Below are 21,860 nucleotides of genomic sequence, written 5' to 3' on the forward strand. Positions count from 1 at the left end.
TCCCAACTTAAACTTTAGACAAGTAAAAAAATGAAAATTTTTGAAAAAAATTTGGGGTGATTAGCGGTTCCAATAGAGTTTTGTGTAAGGCTTGTTATTAGGACTTGCAAAATTCAAGGTTTTAGCATCCCCTCCCCCCACACACTTAAATTACACATTGTCCTCAATGTGTCCCAAAAATAAATTTTAAGGTTGATTGAATGTGTAACATGGTGTTAAAAGCAAAAATTTATGTTACTGGCGGTCTTGACACGGCCCCGTGGTGACCGGGTACGCCCCCGTGTTCAGGTGCCAGTAACGATAATTAAAGAAAAGAAACAGAAGCCTGGACACGGGGGCGTGTCCGGTGAACACGGCCCATGTCCAGTTACCTGAACTGGGCATTTTTTCTGTAGGGTGTTTAGCACGGGGCCGTGTTGGCTGGGCACGACCCGTGCTGAACTTACTGTAATGGAGAAATTGTTGTCGGGTGGCCTTGTTCTTGTGCATGGGGCCATGTTTCTCGTTTCCCTTATCATCCTTTACCACCATGAGTGTGTTTTATTCCTGCATATTAAAACTAAAACATTAAATTTAAACTAAGGATAGTTCTGCGGATTGCCTCCGTGGTGCGCCACGTTTATAAGGGTCCTTGGCTAGACCCAAGGCAAGGTTATATGTTTTCTGAGCTGGATGTTTTCCTTTCCATGTTACATCCTCGGAGAGCATCATCCAAACTTGAATCAATAACCTTCATGTAGTTGACCGGGTCATCGTCCTCTATTCTCTTCCCAACCCCGAATTTTACTTCATCATCCCCGTACTTTAAGGTGAGCGTTCCGTCATTCATGTCTACCACTGCCTGTGCGGTGGTGAGAAAGGGTCTCCCTAGTATGAGGGGGACTTTGGTGTCTTCTTCCATATCGAGTATGACAAAGTCGGCCGGGTAGACGAATTTGTTTACCTTGACTAGGAGATTTTCAATGACACCTTACGGGAATTTGATGGATCGATCAGCAAGTTGTATGCTCATTTTTGTAGGACTCGTTTTTCCTAGGCCGAGTCTTTTGAACATTGATGAGGGCATAAGGTTAATGCTAGCCCCAAGGTCGGCTAGTGCATTACGAACGGGGGAGTCCCCGATCGAGCAAGGAATCGTGAAGCTTCCGGGATCGATTTTCTTTTGGGGGAGTTTGTTGAGTACGAGGGCAGAGCATTCTTCGCCTAAGTTAACTAATTGCAATGTTTCAATTTTCCTTTTATGAGTGAGGAAGTCCCTCATGAACTTAGAGTATTTGGGCATTTGGGTTAGGACATCAATAAAAGGAATGTTGACATGCAATTGTTTTAGTAGACTTTCGAATTTTGCAAATTGCTCATTGGTCTTTTGACGGATTAACCTACCGGGGTACGAAACTCGAGGAGCCTTGGTAGGCTCTGGTGATGGAGAGGAACCCTTCTCTTGTAGGGGCGGCGGTATAGTCTCCTCGGTAGGCGGCAGCCCTTCCGTAGGACCCACGGTGCGGTTTCGCAATGTGATGAGGTGAACTTGCGCTTTTGGGTTTGTTTCGGTATTTCTTGGTAATGCGCCTTGTGGTCTCTCGGAGAAATTTTGGGCTACTTGACTTATTTGTTTTTCTATGTTTTGAATACTAGCTTGTTGATTTCTTAAATTTGATTCTAATTGTAGAAACCTCTCCGAGTTTTTCTTTTCAGTGTCAGAGATGAGGCGAGATATGGTATCTTCAAGCCTTTCTCGTCCACCTTGTTGTTGAGGGAAATTTTGTGACTCATTTCTTGGTTGTTGCAAGTTTGTTCGTTGGTTTTGTTGGTTACTACTATTGCTGGGTTCTCTCCAATCAGGGTTAGGGTGATTTCGCCATCCTTGGTTGTAGGTGCCCGTTGGAGGACCCGACGGCCTATGTCTATTATCAATGTAGCTTACCAACTCTTGTTGATCGTCTGTTTCTTTCATACAACTCCAATTTTCATGTGGCCCACCACACCCTTCACAAGCCATAACCGAGACTGTTTTTGTCATTTCCAATTTTTTTATTTTCGAAGAAAGGACCTCGATTTGGGCTTTTAAAGAAGTGCTTTCATCAACCTTATGGGCGCCCGGGCCAATAGATTTATTGCCTCGGGGAGTGTGCCACTGAAAATTGGTTTGAGCAATTTCCTCAATTTGATTATATATCTCATGTGGGCGGCGATTACCTAAAAGTCCCCCGGAGCTAGAGTCAAGTGTATGCCTTGTGTGTGGCAACAACCCATTATAGAAAGTGGATACTTGTTGCCATATCGCAAGGCGGCGATGTGGACACTTTCGCAATAGCTCCTTGAACCTTTCCCAAGTTTCATATAAGGATTCCCCGTTCTCTTGTGAATATGTATTAATTTCAGTCATTAATTTAGCCGTTTTAGTTGGAGGGAAATACTTATATAGAAATTTTTGGGCTAGTTCATCCCAGGTGTTTACCAATCCAGCTGGGAGGGCGTTAAGCCAAGCTTTTGCTCGGTCTTTTAGTGAAAAAGGAAACATTCGGAGGCGGATGGCGTCATTTGATGCTCCATTGATCCGAAAAGTATCACATATTTCTATGAAATTAGTAATATGTAGATGGGGATCCTCGTCCGCAAGCCCATGAAAGGTTGCGGAGTTTTGAGGCATCTGTATCAAATGCGGCCGAAGTTCGAAGTTATTGGCTTCAACATTCGGTGCGTTGATAGCGGCGCGGAGATTACCTACGGTGGGTCGTAGATAATCCATGAGGGTACGTTGGTCCGCCATTGGAAGTGGATTTCCCGAAACCTTCTCTTGGTTTTTGGCTTTTAGTCTTTTTCTGAGAAATCGTTCGGGTTCTTCTAGAGGTTCTTTTATGTCCTTATTAGAACTGGAGCTCATACACTACGTAGGGGTGGCGTCTGGTTCCAAGTCCTGCAATAAAAACAGAAAAGAATGCTGGTCAAAAGTTTCACCACGGCCCCGTGCTCAGTGAACACGGCCCGTGGTCGGAGTTACAGTGATTGTTTTCCAGATCCCAGTTACTGGAGAGTTGGACACGGCCCCGTGTTGCACCGACACGGCCCCGTGGTCAGCCTTCTGTAACTTGGAAAACTAAAAACAGCCAGTAACAACGCTGGGCACGGCCCGTGTCCGACCAGGCACGGCCCGTGCTGAGCTCTGCAGAAGCTGAAAAACTAAGAAAATCCTAAAAAATTAAAAAGAAAAATAAAAATATGATTAGGCCGTTGATTCCTAACTTTCTTAAAATCCTTTTGTCCCTAGTAATGGCGCCAAAAACTTGATGTGCGTGAAGTGTGTTATATTTTGGATGTATATTTTAAGCCCTTTTTACACTTTTAGCCAAGTTTTAAATTTATAAAACACGATATTTTCTAACACTAAACACACATATGGGCAAGTGCACCCATCGTGGACGTAGTATAATGTTGGTAAGATACCGAGGTCGTCCAAGGACACTAGAGCTTTTAGTACCGGTTTATCCTCAACGTCTAACCAAATCAAAATGTTAGAAAAAGATTTTTAAACTAAGAAAATAAAACTAACTAAATGCTGAAAAATAAAATAAAAATAAAAACAGATAGACAAGATGAATCACTTGGATCCGACTCGTGTATTAGTATAACCTTTGATTAATTTCACACTTTTGCACTTGTTTAAGAGATTATCTTAGTTATTGTAGTAGGCCCCTCTTTTGAAGGCGACGTTACCCTCAACCCAGTAGTTTGAGTCAGCAAGGATACAATCCTAAAGGGTCGGATTATTGAAAGATAATGAATTAAGTTATTAATGCAAATTATGGTAGGCCCCTCTTTTGGAGGTAACGTTACCCTCGACTAAGTAGTCTGAGTCAGCAGGGATACAGTCCTAAATAGCCGGGTTATAGTATTAACAGTAGTTAACTTATGAGGGGGTCAAAGAGTTTGGATCCCCGCCATCCAATACCTTTGGGTATTGAAGGAGATCCTACTAAATTTGACCCAGGTCCCTTGCAGGACCTCTAAACGCTGAACAAGGGCAAGACCCTTACCAAACCGTTCCCTTAACCCCCAACCAGGTAGCCAACATACCTCCATATAGACCGTGGAGATATGAATGGTGAAAATCTTTTATTTTATGTAGACAGTAAAATAATGCGAAGACACCACGGACAAACGATAAGGAAGAATCACCTTCAACATAAGCAACTAGTTATTAAAGTCATTAATACAAAACCAAATAAAAAGCGCAAAAGATTAAAAATAAAAAGTATTATACTAAACACTTGTCTTCACCAAGTGATGTAAGAGACTTAGGCAAACATGGCTTTGATTGTCAAGAACTCTTACGATCAATCTTGGATCCCGGGACGACTCACACACTCTATGATGGACAATGGATGATGGTGGTGGATGATGGTGTTGTGATGGTGGTGGATGGTGGATGAAGTGTGAGAGAGGTGGTGTGCCAAGGGATGAGTTGCAATGAAACCAAGCACTCCTATTTATAGGCTGAACAGAAGCCTGGGCACGGCCCCGTGCCTGTCTGACAATCTCTCTCCTCATTAATTGTAATTCGCAATTACAATTAATGCGCCTACAGTACTTTCGCCACGCCCCCATGTTCACTGGGCACGGCCCCGTGGTGGGCAATAGAAGCTTCTATAGGTTTGTCTTATCTGCTGCTTCTTGGGCACGACCCCGTGTCCGCTGAGCACGGGGCGTGTTCAGTCTTCTGCCTTCTCTGTTTTGCTTGGGAGGATGCTGTCGAGGGGTCGGGCAATCCACTTTTGTTCCTTTTCTTGTATTTATGTTAGATTTAGCTGCCTTTTTGCTTCTTTTGTTAATTTGAGCTCATTTAATCCTGAAAATACAAAAGGAAGACAAAAACACTCTTTTTCCAACATTAGTACTTAAAAAGGGTTAGTTTTATGCCTCATTTGATGTAATTTATATGTTGCATTTTACACACATCAGTCTACCATTATACGTAGGATCCCGGATACAGCCAGTACAATGAAATTGTCAGCCCCTAAAGCGAGTACTGGTCCCATTGCCATGAACTGTACCAGGATCATCGTGCGCTACTGGCGAAACTGGGGACAGGCCCAAAAAACTGGGGTCAAGCCCAAATAACTGGGGTCAAGCCCAAATAACTGGATACTTCTGTGGATAATCAATCCTTTGTTAAGTATACCTAAACCTTTAAAACTCAGAATCAAGTGAAAGGAGGATAAAGGATCTAGAATCCTTATCCTTATATAAGAGAATAAAAGAATGAAATAGTTTGAGATTAGAATGTTACCAAAATGAGGATCATCTGTTCTGTAAGGATCCTTCAAGGATACTTGTCATATGAAGTATTTCTTCAGATGGACAGCATTCCAAGCTCTAGGTAGCAAATCACCTTCCATTGTTAGTAATCGATATGCCCCCTTTCCTGCCTCAGCTTCAATCAAATAAGGGCCTTCCCATTTTGGTGCCAACTTTCCATCAGCAGGATTAGTGGTATTCTGAAATGCTTTCCTTAGTACCATATCACTAACTTGGAATTTCCTGATCCTGACATTTTTGTTGTAAGCTCCAGCCATCCTTTGTTGATAACTGGCCATCCTTATCCTTGCCAAATCCCTGAGTTCTTCTATAGTATCCAGGTCTTGAACCATGTTTTCAGCATTTCCTTCAGGATCACGGATACTTGTTCTCGCAGTTCGAACCACCATCTCTGTAGGGATTACTGACTCTGCCCCAAACACCAAAGAAAATGGAGTTTGACCAGAAGCATTCTTGGGAGTTATCCTATCAGCCCATAATACATAAGGTAGTTCTTCTGCCCATTTTCCTTTCTTGGATCCAAGCTTCTTTTTCAAGTTGTTGATGATGATCTTGTTGGATGATTCTGCTTGACCATTAGCTTGTGGTTGGACTGGTGTTGATGTTATCATCTTAATCCCCCAGTTGTCACAAAAGTTAGTAGTTCCACTCCCAATAAATTGGGATCCATTATCACATACAATTTCAGAAGGAATACCAAATCTAGTAATAATGTTTCTTTTAATGAAGGGTATAACTTCCTTTTCTCTGACTTGAGCAAAGGCTTCAGCCTCTATCCACTTGGAGAAGTAAAGAGTCATAGCAAGCTGTTGGTGCATATTTGTGACAACAGCTTATATTTGGTCTTTGGATATCTTGTAATTAGTTAAACGATAAACAGTTAGCGGGTTTAGCTTTGTATTAGTGAGATAATTGAGTTTCGGCTAAACTAAACCCACATTGGGTCTAGGGGGGCGAAATGGGCTTGTCCATATATGAAACCCTAGTCCAAGTTGTAAACCTTGTGTTATATAAACAAGGTTAGACATTAGGGTTTAGGTTAATAAGCCAAAAACAGTGTTTGTGAGAGAGAAATTTCATGAGAGCATAAGCTTGGATGAAATTAGGGTTGGTTAGGGATCTTGATTGATTGTAATTCGTGAAGATTGATAATCAATAAAGACTAGTTTGAAAGTGAATTGTTGTTTCTGTTTCCTACACGTTTTCTGCTTATTCTAATCAAGAGGATTCCGCACTCTTGATCGGATTGACAATTCTGTGAAGATCCATAAGACTCAAGGGGACCTATAATTGGTATCAGAGCATTCGGCTCTTGAAGGCTCGGTTCAGAATTGTTTGCTGCAGAAACAGGGAGTTTTTCGAATTGTTTAAAATTAGGGTTTTAAAAATTTTGAAATTTTCTTGTTGGTTTTGATAAAATTTTCGAAAATTTTGGCTGTTTTGATCTTCTGGTTTGTTTGATTGCTGTTTTGCAGGATTTCTGGAAAGATTTAGTTGATCCTGGAAAAGTTTTCGGCTGATAGACTTGAAGATTCGAAGACTGTTCTTCGTGTTCTTCGTGTTTATTCGATCAGTTCTTGATAATTTTCGAAATTACTTTGCTGATTTCCTGTTTTGATTTTGCAGGAAGTTGTTAGGAGAATCAGGAAAATAATCAGAATTTTCGAAAAGATTGAGTTTCCAAAGTTACTGGCTGGCGAAATTGACTGTACTGGCGAAATTGACTGATTTGCGAATTTAACCAGCAAAATTACCGGCGAAATTAAATCCAAAGGCGACTTTGGTAACCGTAAAATTTTCCACAGCGAAATTATTACGGTTTTCGGCGAATTTACTGGTCGTCGTAATAGCGAAGTAGACCAGCGAATTTACAGCGAAATTGACCTGTGAACTTGGTCAGCGAAATTGGACGAGTAACAAACCAGCGAATTAAACTTGACTTTCTAGCGAAATTACTAGCATAATTAAAGTGGTGGAATTCTCTCTGCCAACCGTCGATAAAATTTCAGTGTTTTGCAAATAGAAAGTGAACCATAGCTCGTTTGACGAAACCGTTTGCACCGTTGAATTCGTCTGATTTTTAGGACAAAAAAAACAAAAAAAAGTTTGGAAAATCCCGAATTCGGTTTTTGACATTATATATCATTGGATTCGTCTTTTCGAGACGATTCTAAGGGGTAATTTGGTAACCACTGTTTTCAGAAAGATTTTATACGGTTTTATCAGTCTGTTACGATAAAAATGTCGAACATGTCTATTTTGAATGAGCTATTGAGAATGGAGAATGAGGTTGGCACTACCAACAAACCGCCTAAGATGATGAAGGTGGAAAATTATTTGACATGGAAGGATCGATTTCAATCCATCATTGAATATCAGGATACTCGCATGTGGATATGTATCGAAGATGGGTACACAAACCCTACACACGACTTTGAGGGAAGACCACGTAGAACAGCCTATGTGAACATGCAAGATAATGATAAAAAGATGTATGAGGCTGAAAAGAGAGCCTTAGCTGCAATCAAAATGTCGCTACCTGATAGCATCAAGCATACATTCAAGAAGTACACTAATTCAAAGGATATGTGGGATGCTTTGGAGAAAAGATACGCGGGAAATGTTGATGTCAAGAAGAACAAGATTGATCTACTGAAGAAGCAGTTTGTTATTTTCAAGTACATGAAGCATGATTCACTTGAAGACATCATCACTCGTTACTACCATCTGATGTCAGAAATGGAAAATTATGAGATTGATTGTTATTCTGACGTAGAGAAGAATGACAAGCTGCTCGATGCTTTACCTACCAAGTGGGATATCTACACTCTCATGATCAAGGGTGAAGCAGATTATGAGACAAAAGAACTTGAAGAGGTTGTTGGCAAGCTGAGAGCTTATGAGCTCAGCCTGAAGAAGAAAGATACTGGATATGATCAGGTTCAAGATCCAGCGGTTTACAATGGGATTACATCTTCTTCATCTTACAACGCTTCTAGCGACTCTGCTACTACGTTTCTATCATGTGAGAATGAGCAGGTTACGGTGAATGAGGACGGTGATGTGTGTTTTGTAGCTGCTTCAGGAGGATCATCAGGAGGAAAGAAAATGGAGTTTGACCAGAAGCATTCTTGGGAGTTATCCTATCAGCCCATAATACATAAGGTAGTTCTTCTGCCCATTTTCCTTTCTTGGATCCAAGCTTCTTTTTCAAGTTGTTGATGATGATCTTGTTGGATGATTCTGCTTGACCATTAGCTTGTGGTTGGACTGGTGTTGATGTTATCATCTTAATCCCCCAGTTGTCACAAAACTTAGTAGTTCCACTCCTAATAAATTGGGATCCATTATCACATACAATTTCAGAAGGAATACCAAATCTAGTAATAATGTTTCTTTTAATGAAGGGTATAATTTCCTTTTCTCTGACTTGAGCAAAGGCTTCAGCCTCTATCCACTTGGAGAAGTAATCAGTCATAGCAAGCTGTTGGTGCATATTCTGTGACAACAGCTTAGATTTGGTCTTTGGATATCTTGTAATTAGTTAAACGATAAACAGTTAGCGGGTTTAGCTTTGTATTAGTGAGATAATTGAGTTTGGGCTAAACTAAACCCACATTGGGTCTAGGGGGGCGAAATGGACTTGTCCATATATGAAACCCTAGTCCAAGTTGTAAACCTTGTGTTATATAAACAAGGTTAGACATTAGGGTTTAGGTTAATCAGCCAAAAACAGTGTTTGTGAGAGAGAAATTTCATGAGAGCATAAGCTTGGACGAAATTAGGGTTGGTTAGGGATCTTGATTGATTGTAATTCGTGAAGATTGATAATCAATAAAGACTAGCTTGAAAGTGAATTGCTGTTTCTGTTTCCTACACGTTTTCTGCTTATTCTGATCAAGAGGATTCCACACTCTTGATCGGATTGACAATTCTGTGAAGATCCATAAGACTCAAGGGGACCTAAATTGGTATCAGAGCATTCGGCTCTAGAAGGCTCGGTTTAGAATTGTTTGCTGCAGAAACAGGGAGTTTTTCGAATTGTTTAAAATTGGGGTTTTAAAAATTTCGAAATTTTCTTGTTGGTTTTGATAAAATTTTCGAAAATTTTGGCTGTTTTGATCTTCTGGTTTGTTTGATTGCTGTTTTGCAGGATTTCTGGAAAGATTCAGTTGATTCTGGAAAAGTTTTCGGCTAATAGACTTGAAGATTCGAAGACTGTTCTTCGTGTTCTTCGTGTTTATTCGATCAGTTCTTGATAATTTTCGAAATTACTTTGCTGAATTGCTGTTTTGATTTTGCAGGAAGTTGTAGGAGAATCAGGAAAATAATCAGAATTTTCGAAAAGATTGAGTTTCCAAAGTTACTGGCTGGCGAAATTGACTGTACTGGCGAAATTGACTGATCTGCGAATTTAACCAGCAAACTTACCGGCGAAATTAAATCCAAAGGCGACTTTGGTAACCGTAAAATTTTCCACAGCGAAATTATTACGGTTTTCGGCAAATTTACTGGTCGTCGTAATAGCGAAGTAGACCAGCGAATTTACAGCGAAATTGACCTGTGAACTTGATTAGCGAAATTGGACGAGTAACAAACCAGCGAATTAAACTTGACTTTCTAGCGAAATTACTAGCATAATTAAAGTGGTGGAATTTTTTCTGCCAAGCGTCGATAAAATTCCAGTGTTTTGCAAATAGAAAGTGAACCATAGCTCGTTTGACGAAACCGTTTGCACCGTTGAATTCATGTGATTTTTAGGACAAAAAAAAAACAAAAAAAAAAGTTTGGAAAATCCCGAATTCGGTTTTTGACATTATATATCATTGGATTCGTCTTTTCGAGACGATTCTAAGGGGTAATTTGGTAACCACTGTTTTCGGAAAGATTTTATACGGTTTTATCAGTCTGTTACGTTAAAAATGTCGAACATGTCTAGTTTGAATGAGCTATTGAGAATGGAGCATGAGGTTGGCACTACCAACAAACTGCCTAAGATGATGAAGGTGGAAAATTATTTGACATGGAAGGATCGATTTCAATCCATCATTGAATATCAGGATACTCGCATGTGGATATGTATCGAAGATGGGTACACAAACCCTACACACGACTTTGAGGGCAGACCACGTAGAACAGCCTATGTGAACATGCAAGATAATGATAAAAAGATGTATGAGGCTGAAAAGAGAGCCTTGGCTGCAATCAAAATGTCGCTACCTGATAGCATCAAGCATACATTCAAGAAGTACACTAATTCAAAGGATATGTGGGATGCTTTGGAGAAAAGATACGCGTGAAATGTTGATGTCAAGGAGAACAAGATTGATCTACTGAAGAAGCAGTTTGCTGTTTTCAAGTACATGAAGCATGATTCACTTGAAGACATCATCACTCGTTACTACCATCTGATGTCAGAAATGGAAAATTATGAGATCGATTGTTATTCTGACGTAGAGAAGAATGACAAGCTGCTCGATGCTTTACCTACCAAGTGGGATATCTCTGACGTAGAGAAGAATGACAAGCTGCTCGATGCTTTACCTACCAAGTGGGATATCTACACTCTCATGATCAAGGGTGAAGCAGATTATGAGACAAAAGAACTTGAAGAGGTTGTTGGCAAGCTGAGAGCTTATGAGCTCAGCATGAAGAAGAAAGATACTGGATATGATCAGGTTCAAGATCCAGCGGTTTACAATGGGATTACATCTTCTTCATCTTACAACGCTTCTAGCGACTCTGCTACTACATTTCTATCACGTGAGAATAAGCAGGTTACGGTGAATGAGGACGGTGATGTATGTTTTGTAGCTGCTTCAGGAGGATCATCAGGAGGAAAGAGCTTCTAAGCAGAGTAGTAGTGCTAAGTCAATGCCAATGAGTGTGAAGTCTGCTGAAGAACATTTGGCTCTACTTGCTTCGTTTGTTGCTTCTTATGAAAACTATATTCAGAGGAAGATATCTGATCCTGCTTCTTTAGATGAAGACTATGATCAGATTGACCCTGATGATCTTGAAGAAATGGATTTGCAATGGAAAATGGCCATGATTTCGAGGCGAGTGAAGAGATTCATGAACAGAACAGGCAGGAAGTTTGTGGGAAGGTCTGTTGGTTTTGACAAGACCAAAGTGAGGTGCTTCAACTCTCAAAGTTATGGGCATTTTGCTAGGGAATGTCAAAAACAAAAGCAAGAGAATTCGAGTCAGAGTTCAAACAACAGGAATGCATCAAACAACTCTAGCTCAAAGGCTTTGATCTCTACAGCAAGAGTATGTTCTATGATTGGAGTATTCATCTTGAAGATAATGATAATGCCACTCAGGCATTCATGGTAGAGATCGTGCCTATTGATGATGATAAAGCTGCTGTGGGAAATGCTGAAGTGAAAATGGATGCTGAGGTGAAGCCGGAGAATAAAGCTGAACAAAAGAAGGTTGATCAGACAACAGATGCTGAAGAAGAAAAGCAAAAGTCTAACCATGAAAGGGAAGCTGAAGAAAAGGATGAAAAATACAAGAGAATGGAAGCTCAGCTTGCGGCGCTAATGGCCAACCTTGATAAACAAACAGGAGAGGTGAAGTCTAATTCTGTGTGTTTGAAATGCCGTGAACTACAGGGTGAAGTTGACAGGTTGTCCACACAAAACAAAAGTTTGGTAAGTGAGATGTCTAACATTAAAGAATCAAACTTTTTTGCTAAAAGAAATGAAACGTCAAGTCACAGACTTAGCTCATGAAATGATGGCTAAAAAAACAAAAGAGATTTCTGAAAAATGCAAAGAGTTGTCAGATGCACAACTCAAAATTTTTGAACTTGAAAAGAAACTAGGTCAATTCAGGGACTCTACTTTTGTTATGAAACATATGATGGGTGGGTTAAAGAAAAGTAATGACAAGAGTAGTTTGGGATTCCAGGGCTTTAATGAAGTCCCACCTCCTCTTAGTCATGATTATTCATTCCTACCTGATGAAGATGAGCTAACAAAGTTTATGTCAACAACACCAAGTAGTTCCACAACAAGTCGAGGTGATGAGTCTGCGTGTGATGATGCTAAGAAGAATGATAACAGCAAACCAGTTTTGAAAAAGAAAACTTCACATCCTAAGAATAAGAATCCAACCGTTGTTAAACAGATTAATTTTGTTCAAGGAAGTGACATGAAAAACGAAACAGCTGTTATTGAAAACGAATCTTATGTAGAGTTTGCTAAAAACAAGAACAAAGAAAATTCTGAAACTAAGAAAACTGGACCAGATTCTTCTAAAGCATCATCATCAAAGCCTGAATCTAGTTCAAAGGCTTCAGATAAGAAGTCTTCGAAAAAGATGTCGTGCTTCAAATGTCACACCAAAGGACATGTAGCTAGCTGCTGTCCTCACAGAAAGAGTGAAGCACAAGTGAGTGAAAGGAAGAGAGAGAAGTCACCTGAGAAGAGTGGTGATAAAAAGGAGAGAGAGTCAAACTCTCCAAAGAAACCAGAGAATGTTGCTGCTGGTGAAGATAAGGCTGAAAAAGGAACTCCACAAGTTCCTCGTTTTCAAAGAAATCAACCAAGATTTCAGCCTAGATCTCCACCAGGCAGAAATGCGAGACCTAGAAGCAGTTCACCAAGAATGTACAATAATAATTCAAATAATTTCAGAAGTCAAGGTCAGTATCAAAATCGATACCAAAATAATGGTGGTCGAACTTTTTATAACAATGGCTTTAGAAATTATAATAATCAAGCTTCTTGGAATCAAAATCAAAATTTTCAAAGGTCAAACAGTCCAAACAAATATAGGAACCCTCAGGACCAAAGACCTAGTGGAAATAAAAATCAAATTCCATCAACAGGTCCGAGATCCAAGACTCCAGTTAGGAGTAATGGATATTGGATGGATGTTCCAGTAGTTGGTGAATTTGGATGACCCAAGACAATTAAGGCTTGGGTCCCCCAATCTAACTAATTTTTTGGTTGGTGTGTGAAGGAGCTGCTAAGGTGGATTATCAACTTGTGGTATGTTGATAGTGGCTGCTCCAGGCACATGACGGGGGATGCGAGGTTGATGACTGAATTTGAAGATTATGATGGAGGACATGTGAATTTTACGGGTGCTAAAGGTGGTAGAATTACAGGACGAGGGAAAGTGACCAATGGGAAGATCACACTGGACAAAGTAAATTATGTTGAGCAGCTTAAACACAATCTGATGAGCGTGTCACAAGTCTACGACAAGGGTCACTTGGTCTATTTTACCAAGAATGAAGCATTAGTGTTGAAACCAGGTTTGGAGATACCGGACGATTGGATAGTGATGCGAGCGCCAAGGAGAAATGACACTTATGTCATGGACATGGGTGCTAAGGATCCGACTGCTGTGGTGGCGTGTTTACTATCAAAAGCATCTGAAGCTGAATCGATGTTGTGGCACAGATGCATGGCCCATATTCACTATCGAAAAATGAATTACCTTGTTAAACATGAGCTAGTGAAAGGGGTTCCAATGCAGAGGTTTCAAGTGGAAGACAAATGTCTTCCTTGTCAAAAGGGAAAACAACACAAGAAACCTCATAAGTCTAAAACAGTAAATTCCATAGATGCCCCTTATGAATTACTTCACATGGATTTATTCGGTCCAGTGAACGTAAGGAGCATAGGTGGAAAGTACTATTGTTTAGTTGTCACTGATGATTACTCACGTTATTCATGGGTTTTCTTTTTAGGTACAAAAGATGAGACAGCAGAGATGTTGATAGATCTTTTTACAAAATTGGAAAACGTCCATGATTCAAAGATCAAGAGGATAAGGAGTGATAATGGCACGGAGTTCAAGAATCGTATTCTGGATCTCTATTGTCTTCGCAAGGGAATTGAACATCAATATTCTGCTCCTTATACGCCTCAACAGAATGGAGTCGCTGAGAGGAAAAACAGGACGTTGATTGAAGCCGCTAGGACGATGCTTTCAGATTCTAAGCTACCAGTTCTTTTCTGGGGAGAAGCTGTGAATACAGCTTGCTACGTCCTAAACAAAGTTTTGACTGTTAAACGTTTTAACAAAACTTGCCATGAGTTGATGTTTAACAAAAAGCCAATCTTAGAAGGCTTTGAACCATTTGGATTACCCTGCACCATTGTGCGTAATAAAGATAAACAAAAATTCGGTGAGGTGGCTGACGATGGCTACTTTCTAGTTTACGTGCCTGGCACACCGAATAAAAGGGTTTTTAATCTAAAAACTGGTAAAATTGAAGTTGTGTTTAATGTGGAAATTACTTCTTACAAACCTCAACAATCAACAAGTGGACCAGCTATATTATATGATTATGAAAGCACTTTTAAATCATTTAATATTCATGAGTTTTCCAATGCAGATGAGTCTCAGCTGATTTAAACAGTGATAAATGGAGATGATGAAGGCGAGTTCATGCCTAGATCAAATGTTGATATGACAGATGCTCCGGAAACTTCCCAAGATGCTGCTGATACTGATTCAAGTGATAGTGAACCCGAACCCAATCAGGGGGAGGACTTCAATAATCCATTTGCGGATCAGAACATTCAGGGGGAGGTTGGAACCTGGGTGACAATCTAGAAGTCGATGTTGTTGCTACTACACGAGCAAATAGGGATCACCCAGTTGACATGATACTTGGAGATCCTACTGCAGGTGTTCAGACAAGAAGAAGCATAGCGGCGAATACATGGTTATTTGTTTCGATTGAGAAGACTAGGATTGTGAACGAGTGCTTGTACAGTTGCTTTATTTCCCAAGAGGAGCCGAAGAACATTCATATGGCTCTTAAAGACAATTCATGGGTTGAAGCTATGCAAGAGGAATTGGCCCAGTTTGCGAAGTTGAAGGTTTGGGAGTTGGTTGATCTTCCTAAAGGTGAAAGAGAGATTGGCACTAAATGGGTGTTTAGGTGCAAGAAGGATGAAAGAGGTATAGTCACGCGAAACAAGGCTCGATTGGTTGTCAAAGGTTTCAATCAGCAAGAAGGGATAGATTACAATGAAGTGTTTGCACCAGTGGCAAGGTTGGAGGCAATTCGTTTGTTTCTAGCTTTCGCAACTTTCAAGGGCTTCAAAGTTTACCAACTAGACGTGAAGAGTGCGTTTCTTTACGGGAAAGTCCAAAAAGTCGTGTATGTCTCACAACCAGATGGGTTCGTTGATCCAGATTATCCAGATCGGGTGTACAAACTTGATAAGGCTTTGTATGGGTTACATCAAGCTCCCAGGGCGTGGTACGAGACACTGTCTACACATCTGATAAAGAATGGTTTTGAAAGAGGTCAGATTGACAGTACACTGTTCATCAAGAGGAAGAAGGAAGATTTTCTGCTGGTACAGGTGTACGTGGATGACATCATCTTTGGGTCATCTGATGAAAGCATGTGTAAAGAGTTCGAGCAGGTGATGAAGAGCAAGTTCGAAATGAGTGCTATGGGTGAGCTGTCTTACTTTCTGGGATTACAAGTTGAACAGAAGGAGGATGGGATGTTTATTCATCAAACAAAGTATGTGTATGACATTTTGAGTCGGTTCAAAATTAATGATTGCTCTACTTTCAACACACCCATATGTGAAAATCACAATCTTGGCCCAGATCATGAAAGTACTGAAGACGTTGATCCTACTCAATACAGGGCAATGATTTGTTTTCTAATGTACTTGACTGCTTCAAGACCCGACATCATGTTTGCTGTATGCTTGTGTGCCAGATATCAGGCGAATCCAAAAGAGTCACACATGAAAGCTGTGAAGCGGATTCTTCATTACTTGAAGGGGAAACCTAAACTTGGGTTGTGGTATCCAGCTGATAGTGATCTGAATTTTGTTGCTTACACTGATTCATACTTTGGAGGATGCAAATCGAACAGAGAGTCTACAACAGGTGGTTGTCAGTTCTTAGGAGGCAGAATTGTGTCTTGGCAATGCAAGAAGCAATCTTGTGTGTCTACCTCTACGTGTGAAGCTGAATATATTGCTGATGGAAGCTGCTGCTCTCAGGTTCTCTGGATACAACAGCAGATGCGCGATTACGGTTTGGATTTCACTCGTACTCCTATTATGATAGACAATAATGCCACAATTTCTATAACTAATAATCCCGTGATACACAGTCGCACAAAACATATTGACATACGTCATCATTTTATACGGGATTGTGCTGAAAAGAGACTAATTGAATTACATCGAGTCGACACAGAAGATAACCTGGCAGATCTTTATACTAAAGCATTTGACAGGGCTCGCTTTGAACACTTAGTCGAACTCAATGGGATGAGGAATCCTGAATAACTGTTTTTTCATAAGAATTTTGTAAATAGTTTACTGCTTTTCTTAAAAATCAAAAATAAAAAAAATTGTAAAATAAAAAACATAAAAAAATAGAAAATCAAAAATTGAGTTATCACTGTGTGAAAAACAAGAAATGATAGTACATCAGCAAGTTAGACTGTCACACTGAAATTGAACCATATATTGCTTAAGTGTGATAGCAGCTTCATCATACGATGTACCAGTAGGCAAAAAGCATGAAATAATCAACTTACCAATGTGATATAAACATAAATGAATTGAATATGAGTGGGGAACACATCAGTGGTGTATGGTTTAATGACCTTAATTCTTGCATTGATTGATTGCGGAAATCTGAAGTTTTGGGTCTTTATACTGTTATTTCATCCGGGGATATCTTGGCTGTCTTTCTGTTCAGAACTAAAATTGTACATGACCCCAGGAAAGAAAGTCACTTGGAATTAGCTCATTACTATTTGAATGTATGTATGTAGTCCCGATACACACAATTTTGATTTGATTCTGAAATCTTCTCTGAAAAAAGTCGTGTACCTCCTCTGCTGCATCCAAATATATGCTGACCTGGAGGTGCTAGGCAACGACAGCTTCTGCTGCATCCAGATACATGCTAACCTAGCTGTACGTTGTCGCGCTATAGATCTAATACACCCGAAAGAGGCCCTCAAGTGCCCAAAAGAAACCAAAGAAACCTATATCAAACTGAGAAAAACTCATTTGATCTGTATATTATACCATCTCTGCTAAAGATCTATTATGTTCTCTTCTCAACCTATTCCCAGTTAAGATTTCAGAACTCTGGATTGGACTTGTGAAATATGTGGTAGGGAAGATACGTGCATGATAGAGTGTGTTGTTTATATTTCCAGGATTTGATTAGTATTTATTTGAGTGTTCATAGTTAAGCAATCAAAACATGATAAAAGAGTTTATATGCAGACCTAGAAACAGTCAGGCTATCTTAAAGGATGACATCAGTATAGTCACCTACTACGATGAATCTTTGTGCATACCTTGATCGCGGGGGTATATCCTGTTGTGGGACACACTCGTATTTCAGTAAATAATATTACCTTAACGTATCATACGATAATGGTACTTGAAATGTTTATGCATTTTGTTTAAGTGGACAAACATACTAGTAATCGTCTTGAACTGCTTTTCACTAAAACATTAAATAAAGAATAATCTAATTGTGTGAAACAGTTTGATTGTGCTGATATGATCTTCTTACCAGTGATTCTCACAAAAATAGAGTGTTTATTGCTTTTGTATTTACTTGCTTTCAGAAAATATAAAAATCCAAAAATAGTGTCTTTTCTGTTTAAAATTCTTAACGTACGGAAAACTGTTATTCTTGGAGGAATTGTTACTGATAGGGGGAGACGGTGTTAGGAAGTGAGTTCAAAATTTTAAATCAGACAGGTTCTTCTGTGTTGAACAAAAAGTTTTGCGTGTTGGTGATAAGTTGAAAATGCTTAATCTGTGATACAGTTTAACTATCTCTTGAAAAATAATAATTTATTTAACTTTGTTGAAAAATTCTTATGGTTTCTAGAGATGTTTGTTTTATAGTATACAGATTGAAGCGGTTTGTTGCTGAGAAGTTGCTGTGAAGTGTGAAGATGAGAGTTTGATTGGATGCATGGTAGAACCTCCTTTCTACATTGTAGACAAGATTGAAGAGTTTGAAGTTTGTTGTGCAAATGCTAAACTGGAGGTTACTCAAGTGCAAACGTGTTGAAGATTTGGTGATTGGATGCATCAGCTTAGGGGGGGTCTGTTGCTGACAGTCTGTTGCTGACAAAAGCTATTGAAGCTGAAGCTATCCAAAGACCAAAGACAGTGCAAGACTACATGAAGATTGCAAGAAGACTAAAGACAAAGTTTTTATGAAGCTATTGTCAAGGGGGAGTTTGTTGGTGCATATTCTGTGACAACATCTTAGATTTGGTCTTTGGATATCTTGTAATTAGTTAAACGATAAACAGTTAGCGGGTTTAGCTTTGTATTAGTGAGATAATTGAGTTTGTGCTAAACTAAACCCACATTGGGTCTAGGGGGACGAAATGGGCTTGTCCATATAGGAAACCCTAGTCCAAGTTGTAAACCTTGTGTTATATCAACAAGGTTAGACATTAGGGTTTAGGTTAATCAGCCAAAAACAGTGTTTGTGAGAGAAATTTCTTGAGAGCATAAGCTTGGACGAAATTAGGGTTGGTTAGGGATCTTGATTGATTGTAATTCGTGAAGATTGATAATCAATAAAGTCCAGTTTGAAAGTGAATTGTTGTTTCTGTTTCCTACACGTTTTCTGCTTATTCTGATCAAGAGGATTCCGCACTCTTGATCGGATTGACAATTCTGTGAAGATCCATACACATCAAGGGGACCTACACAAGCATGAATACTTTTCCACCAGGTGCCTTAGGAAGCTTACCAACTATATCCATTCCCCATCTCATAAAAGGCCAAGAAGAGGATATAGGATGCAAAAGTTCTGCTGGTTGATGAAGGATATTACTATGTCTTTGACAAGAATCACACTTCTTGGCATATTTCACAGCATCCTTCTTCATAGTAGGCCAATAGTATCCTGTCCTCAGGATCCTTGAGAATAATGCCCTGCCCCCAGTGTGGTTTCCACAATCTCCTTCATGGAAATCCTTTAGGACTTCTTGGATTTCAGGATCCTCAATGTATCTTAGATATGGTGCTGCAAGAGATCGTTTATACAACATATTATTCAATATTGTAAATTGAGATACCTTAATTTTGAAAGCCTTGGGGTTTTCTCCTGTAGGAATCTCTCCATGTTGTATGTATCTCATGATTGGGAGGATCCATGATCCTGAATGAGATTGAGTATCATCATTAGGGATGATTACAGAATCCTCTCCTCTCTCCATAACCACATGATCTTCAATAGCAGGGGTCAGGATATGGATAGTAGGAATCCTTATATCCTCCGGGATCTTCAAGGATGATCCTAGATTAGCGAATGCATCAACCTCTGCATTTTCTTCCCTTGGTACCTGTGTCAAACTAAAGGATACAAAAGAGAGTGCCAATTCTTTGACTATCTCTAAGTATTTGATTAGCTTTTCACCTTTAATAGCATAGGATCCATTAAAGTGATTAGTGATTAATAATGAATCTACATGTACCTCAAGATACCTGATCCTCATATGCTTAGCAATTTGCAAACCAGCTATCAAGGCTTCATATTCAGCCTCATTATTAGTAGTTTGGAACTCACAAGCTATAGAGTGGGGTACTATGTCCCCCTGTGGCGATTTTAGTAGTATTCCAAGCCCTGTTCCTTTGAGATTAGAGGCTCCATCTGTGTAGAGTATCCAAGGATCCTTAGTTTCCTCTAGCTGTTGGACTTCTAATTCAGCTTCCCTTTGCAAGTCACTACTGAAATCTGCCACAAAGTCAGCTAAGGCTTGGGATTTAATTGTTGTTCTAGGCTTATATCCTATATCATAAGCACTGAGCTTCACTGCCCACTTAGCCATCCTTCCCGACACTCTAGGTTTCCTGAGAACATTCTTGATTGGAAAATTAGTCTTAACAATAATGGCATGAATTTCAAAATACTGTCTTAATTTAGTGGATGCCATAATTAAAGCAAGGATAAGTTTTTCTAAATGTGAATACCTGGATTCAGCATCAAGCAAACTCTTACTTACATAATAAACAGGATGTTGTGTACCTTGGTGATCCTCAACAAGGACCGCAGTTACTGCTTTTGAGGATACCGCTAAGTATAAGGATAATATATCCCCTTTTTCTGGTTTCATCAAGGTCGGGGTTGAGGATAGGTAATCCTTAAGAGCTTTCAGGGCACTTTCATGCTTCTTAGTCCATTCAAATTTCTTGTTTTTCCTCAGGATGTCATAGAATTCCTTGCACTTTTCTGAGGATTTGGATATGAACCTGTTCAAGGCTGCGATCCTGCCTGTCAGTCTTTGCACATCTTTAGCATTGGCAGGATATTTGATATTCCCAATAGCCTTGATTTGTTCTGGACTTGCTTCAATGCCCCTCTTCGTCACCATATAGCCTATGAATTTACCTGCTTTAACACTGTTTTGGTCAAAAATCACACAAGGATAATGTAACCAAACTTTATGTAAACGGGGTATGATGCTTGGTTAATTATAGAAGTAAAGGATCACTTTCGTGATAGAGATGCAAAGACACAATGATTTATACGAGGAGAAAGCCCTTGATCAATATATGATCTCCGGCATAAAAAACCTCGGGTGATGGCAACTACCGATCACCAAACTTCAATATAAGAACAAAATGGTTACAACTTCGGATGATAATGAGCTGAGTACAAGGATCACTATTGTTTCGAGTGTCTAAGTGCATGAGAGTTGCGTTGTATGTCGTCGTCCGTTCTTCCAAATGAGGAAGAGTGGTATTTATACAAGTGTAGGTGACCTATTTTAGGTAAAATGACTAATAATCAGCTCATTACCCCTTTAGAAATAAAAGACAATCTAGCCTAAATTGCCGCCCTTAAATCAAGCTAAGTTTCCATATCCTTGGCAACGTCCGTCTTTGATTAAGCTCGTGCTATAATTGTGAAGACGCGTCCCTTGATTATGATGCTAAGAGCGTATCCTGCTAGATGTTCCTGCAAAGTAATGTTGTATTACACGAAGGTAACTATTAGCATGAGGATCCTTTCAATGGTCCATGATCCTGATCCTGAAGTCCTGCTGAGGATCACTGTCTGCCAAAGAAACAAGGATCACTGGTTAGGATCACGTATAAGGATCACGTATGATAAAAATCCAGCCCTAACAATTGCCCCCAAAATATAAGGAGTTTATTGTAAATAAATGAGTTATATTTTGCTTTGATCTTATCTGTAACGAATGACTCGGATAACTAGCCGTTAATATCGAACTAGCCGTTGCAACCCTTACGTCATAGATGTGACAATCCCTGCAAATCATGATTATAAATAGGAGATAGGGTTAGGATCACTCTTCATTTAAATTCGAGATATCTTCCCTTTATAATCGCTACCGAAGATTGACCAGGTACTCTCTTCTTCTCTCTTTTTTTTCTTCCTTCTCTTGCTCTGTTTTTTCTGCTTTTACTCTGTTTCTGTTCCACCACGAGTATGTTGCTTCGAAATTCTCCACATAAGGATTCCAAGAAGAGCAGTCCCCTAAAAAGCCAAGGGATCATCAAGGACTCTCCTACGGA

At 39.6% G+C, this 21,860-nt stretch overlaps 1 non-coding gene across 1 annotated transcript; it reads left to right on the forward strand.

Moving 5' to 3' along the window:
• The first annotated feature begins 2,285 nt into the window (after positions 1-2,285).
• Positions 2,286-2,392, forward strand: LOC118481585. The gene has a single exon (XR_004865796.1). It is a non-coding gene; the product is annotated as a small nucleolar RNA R71 (small nucleolar RNA).
• The last annotated feature ends 19,468 nt before the right edge of the window (positions 2,393-21,860 follow it).

This window comes from Helianthus annuus, chromosome 8 (genome assembly GCF_002127325.2).
Source record: "Helianthus annuus cultivar XRQ/B chromosome 8, HanXRQr2.0-SUNRISE, whole genome shotgun sequence".
Lineage (NCBI taxonomy): Eukaryota > Viridiplantae > Streptophyta > Magnoliopsida > Asterales > Asteraceae > Helianthus > Helianthus annuus.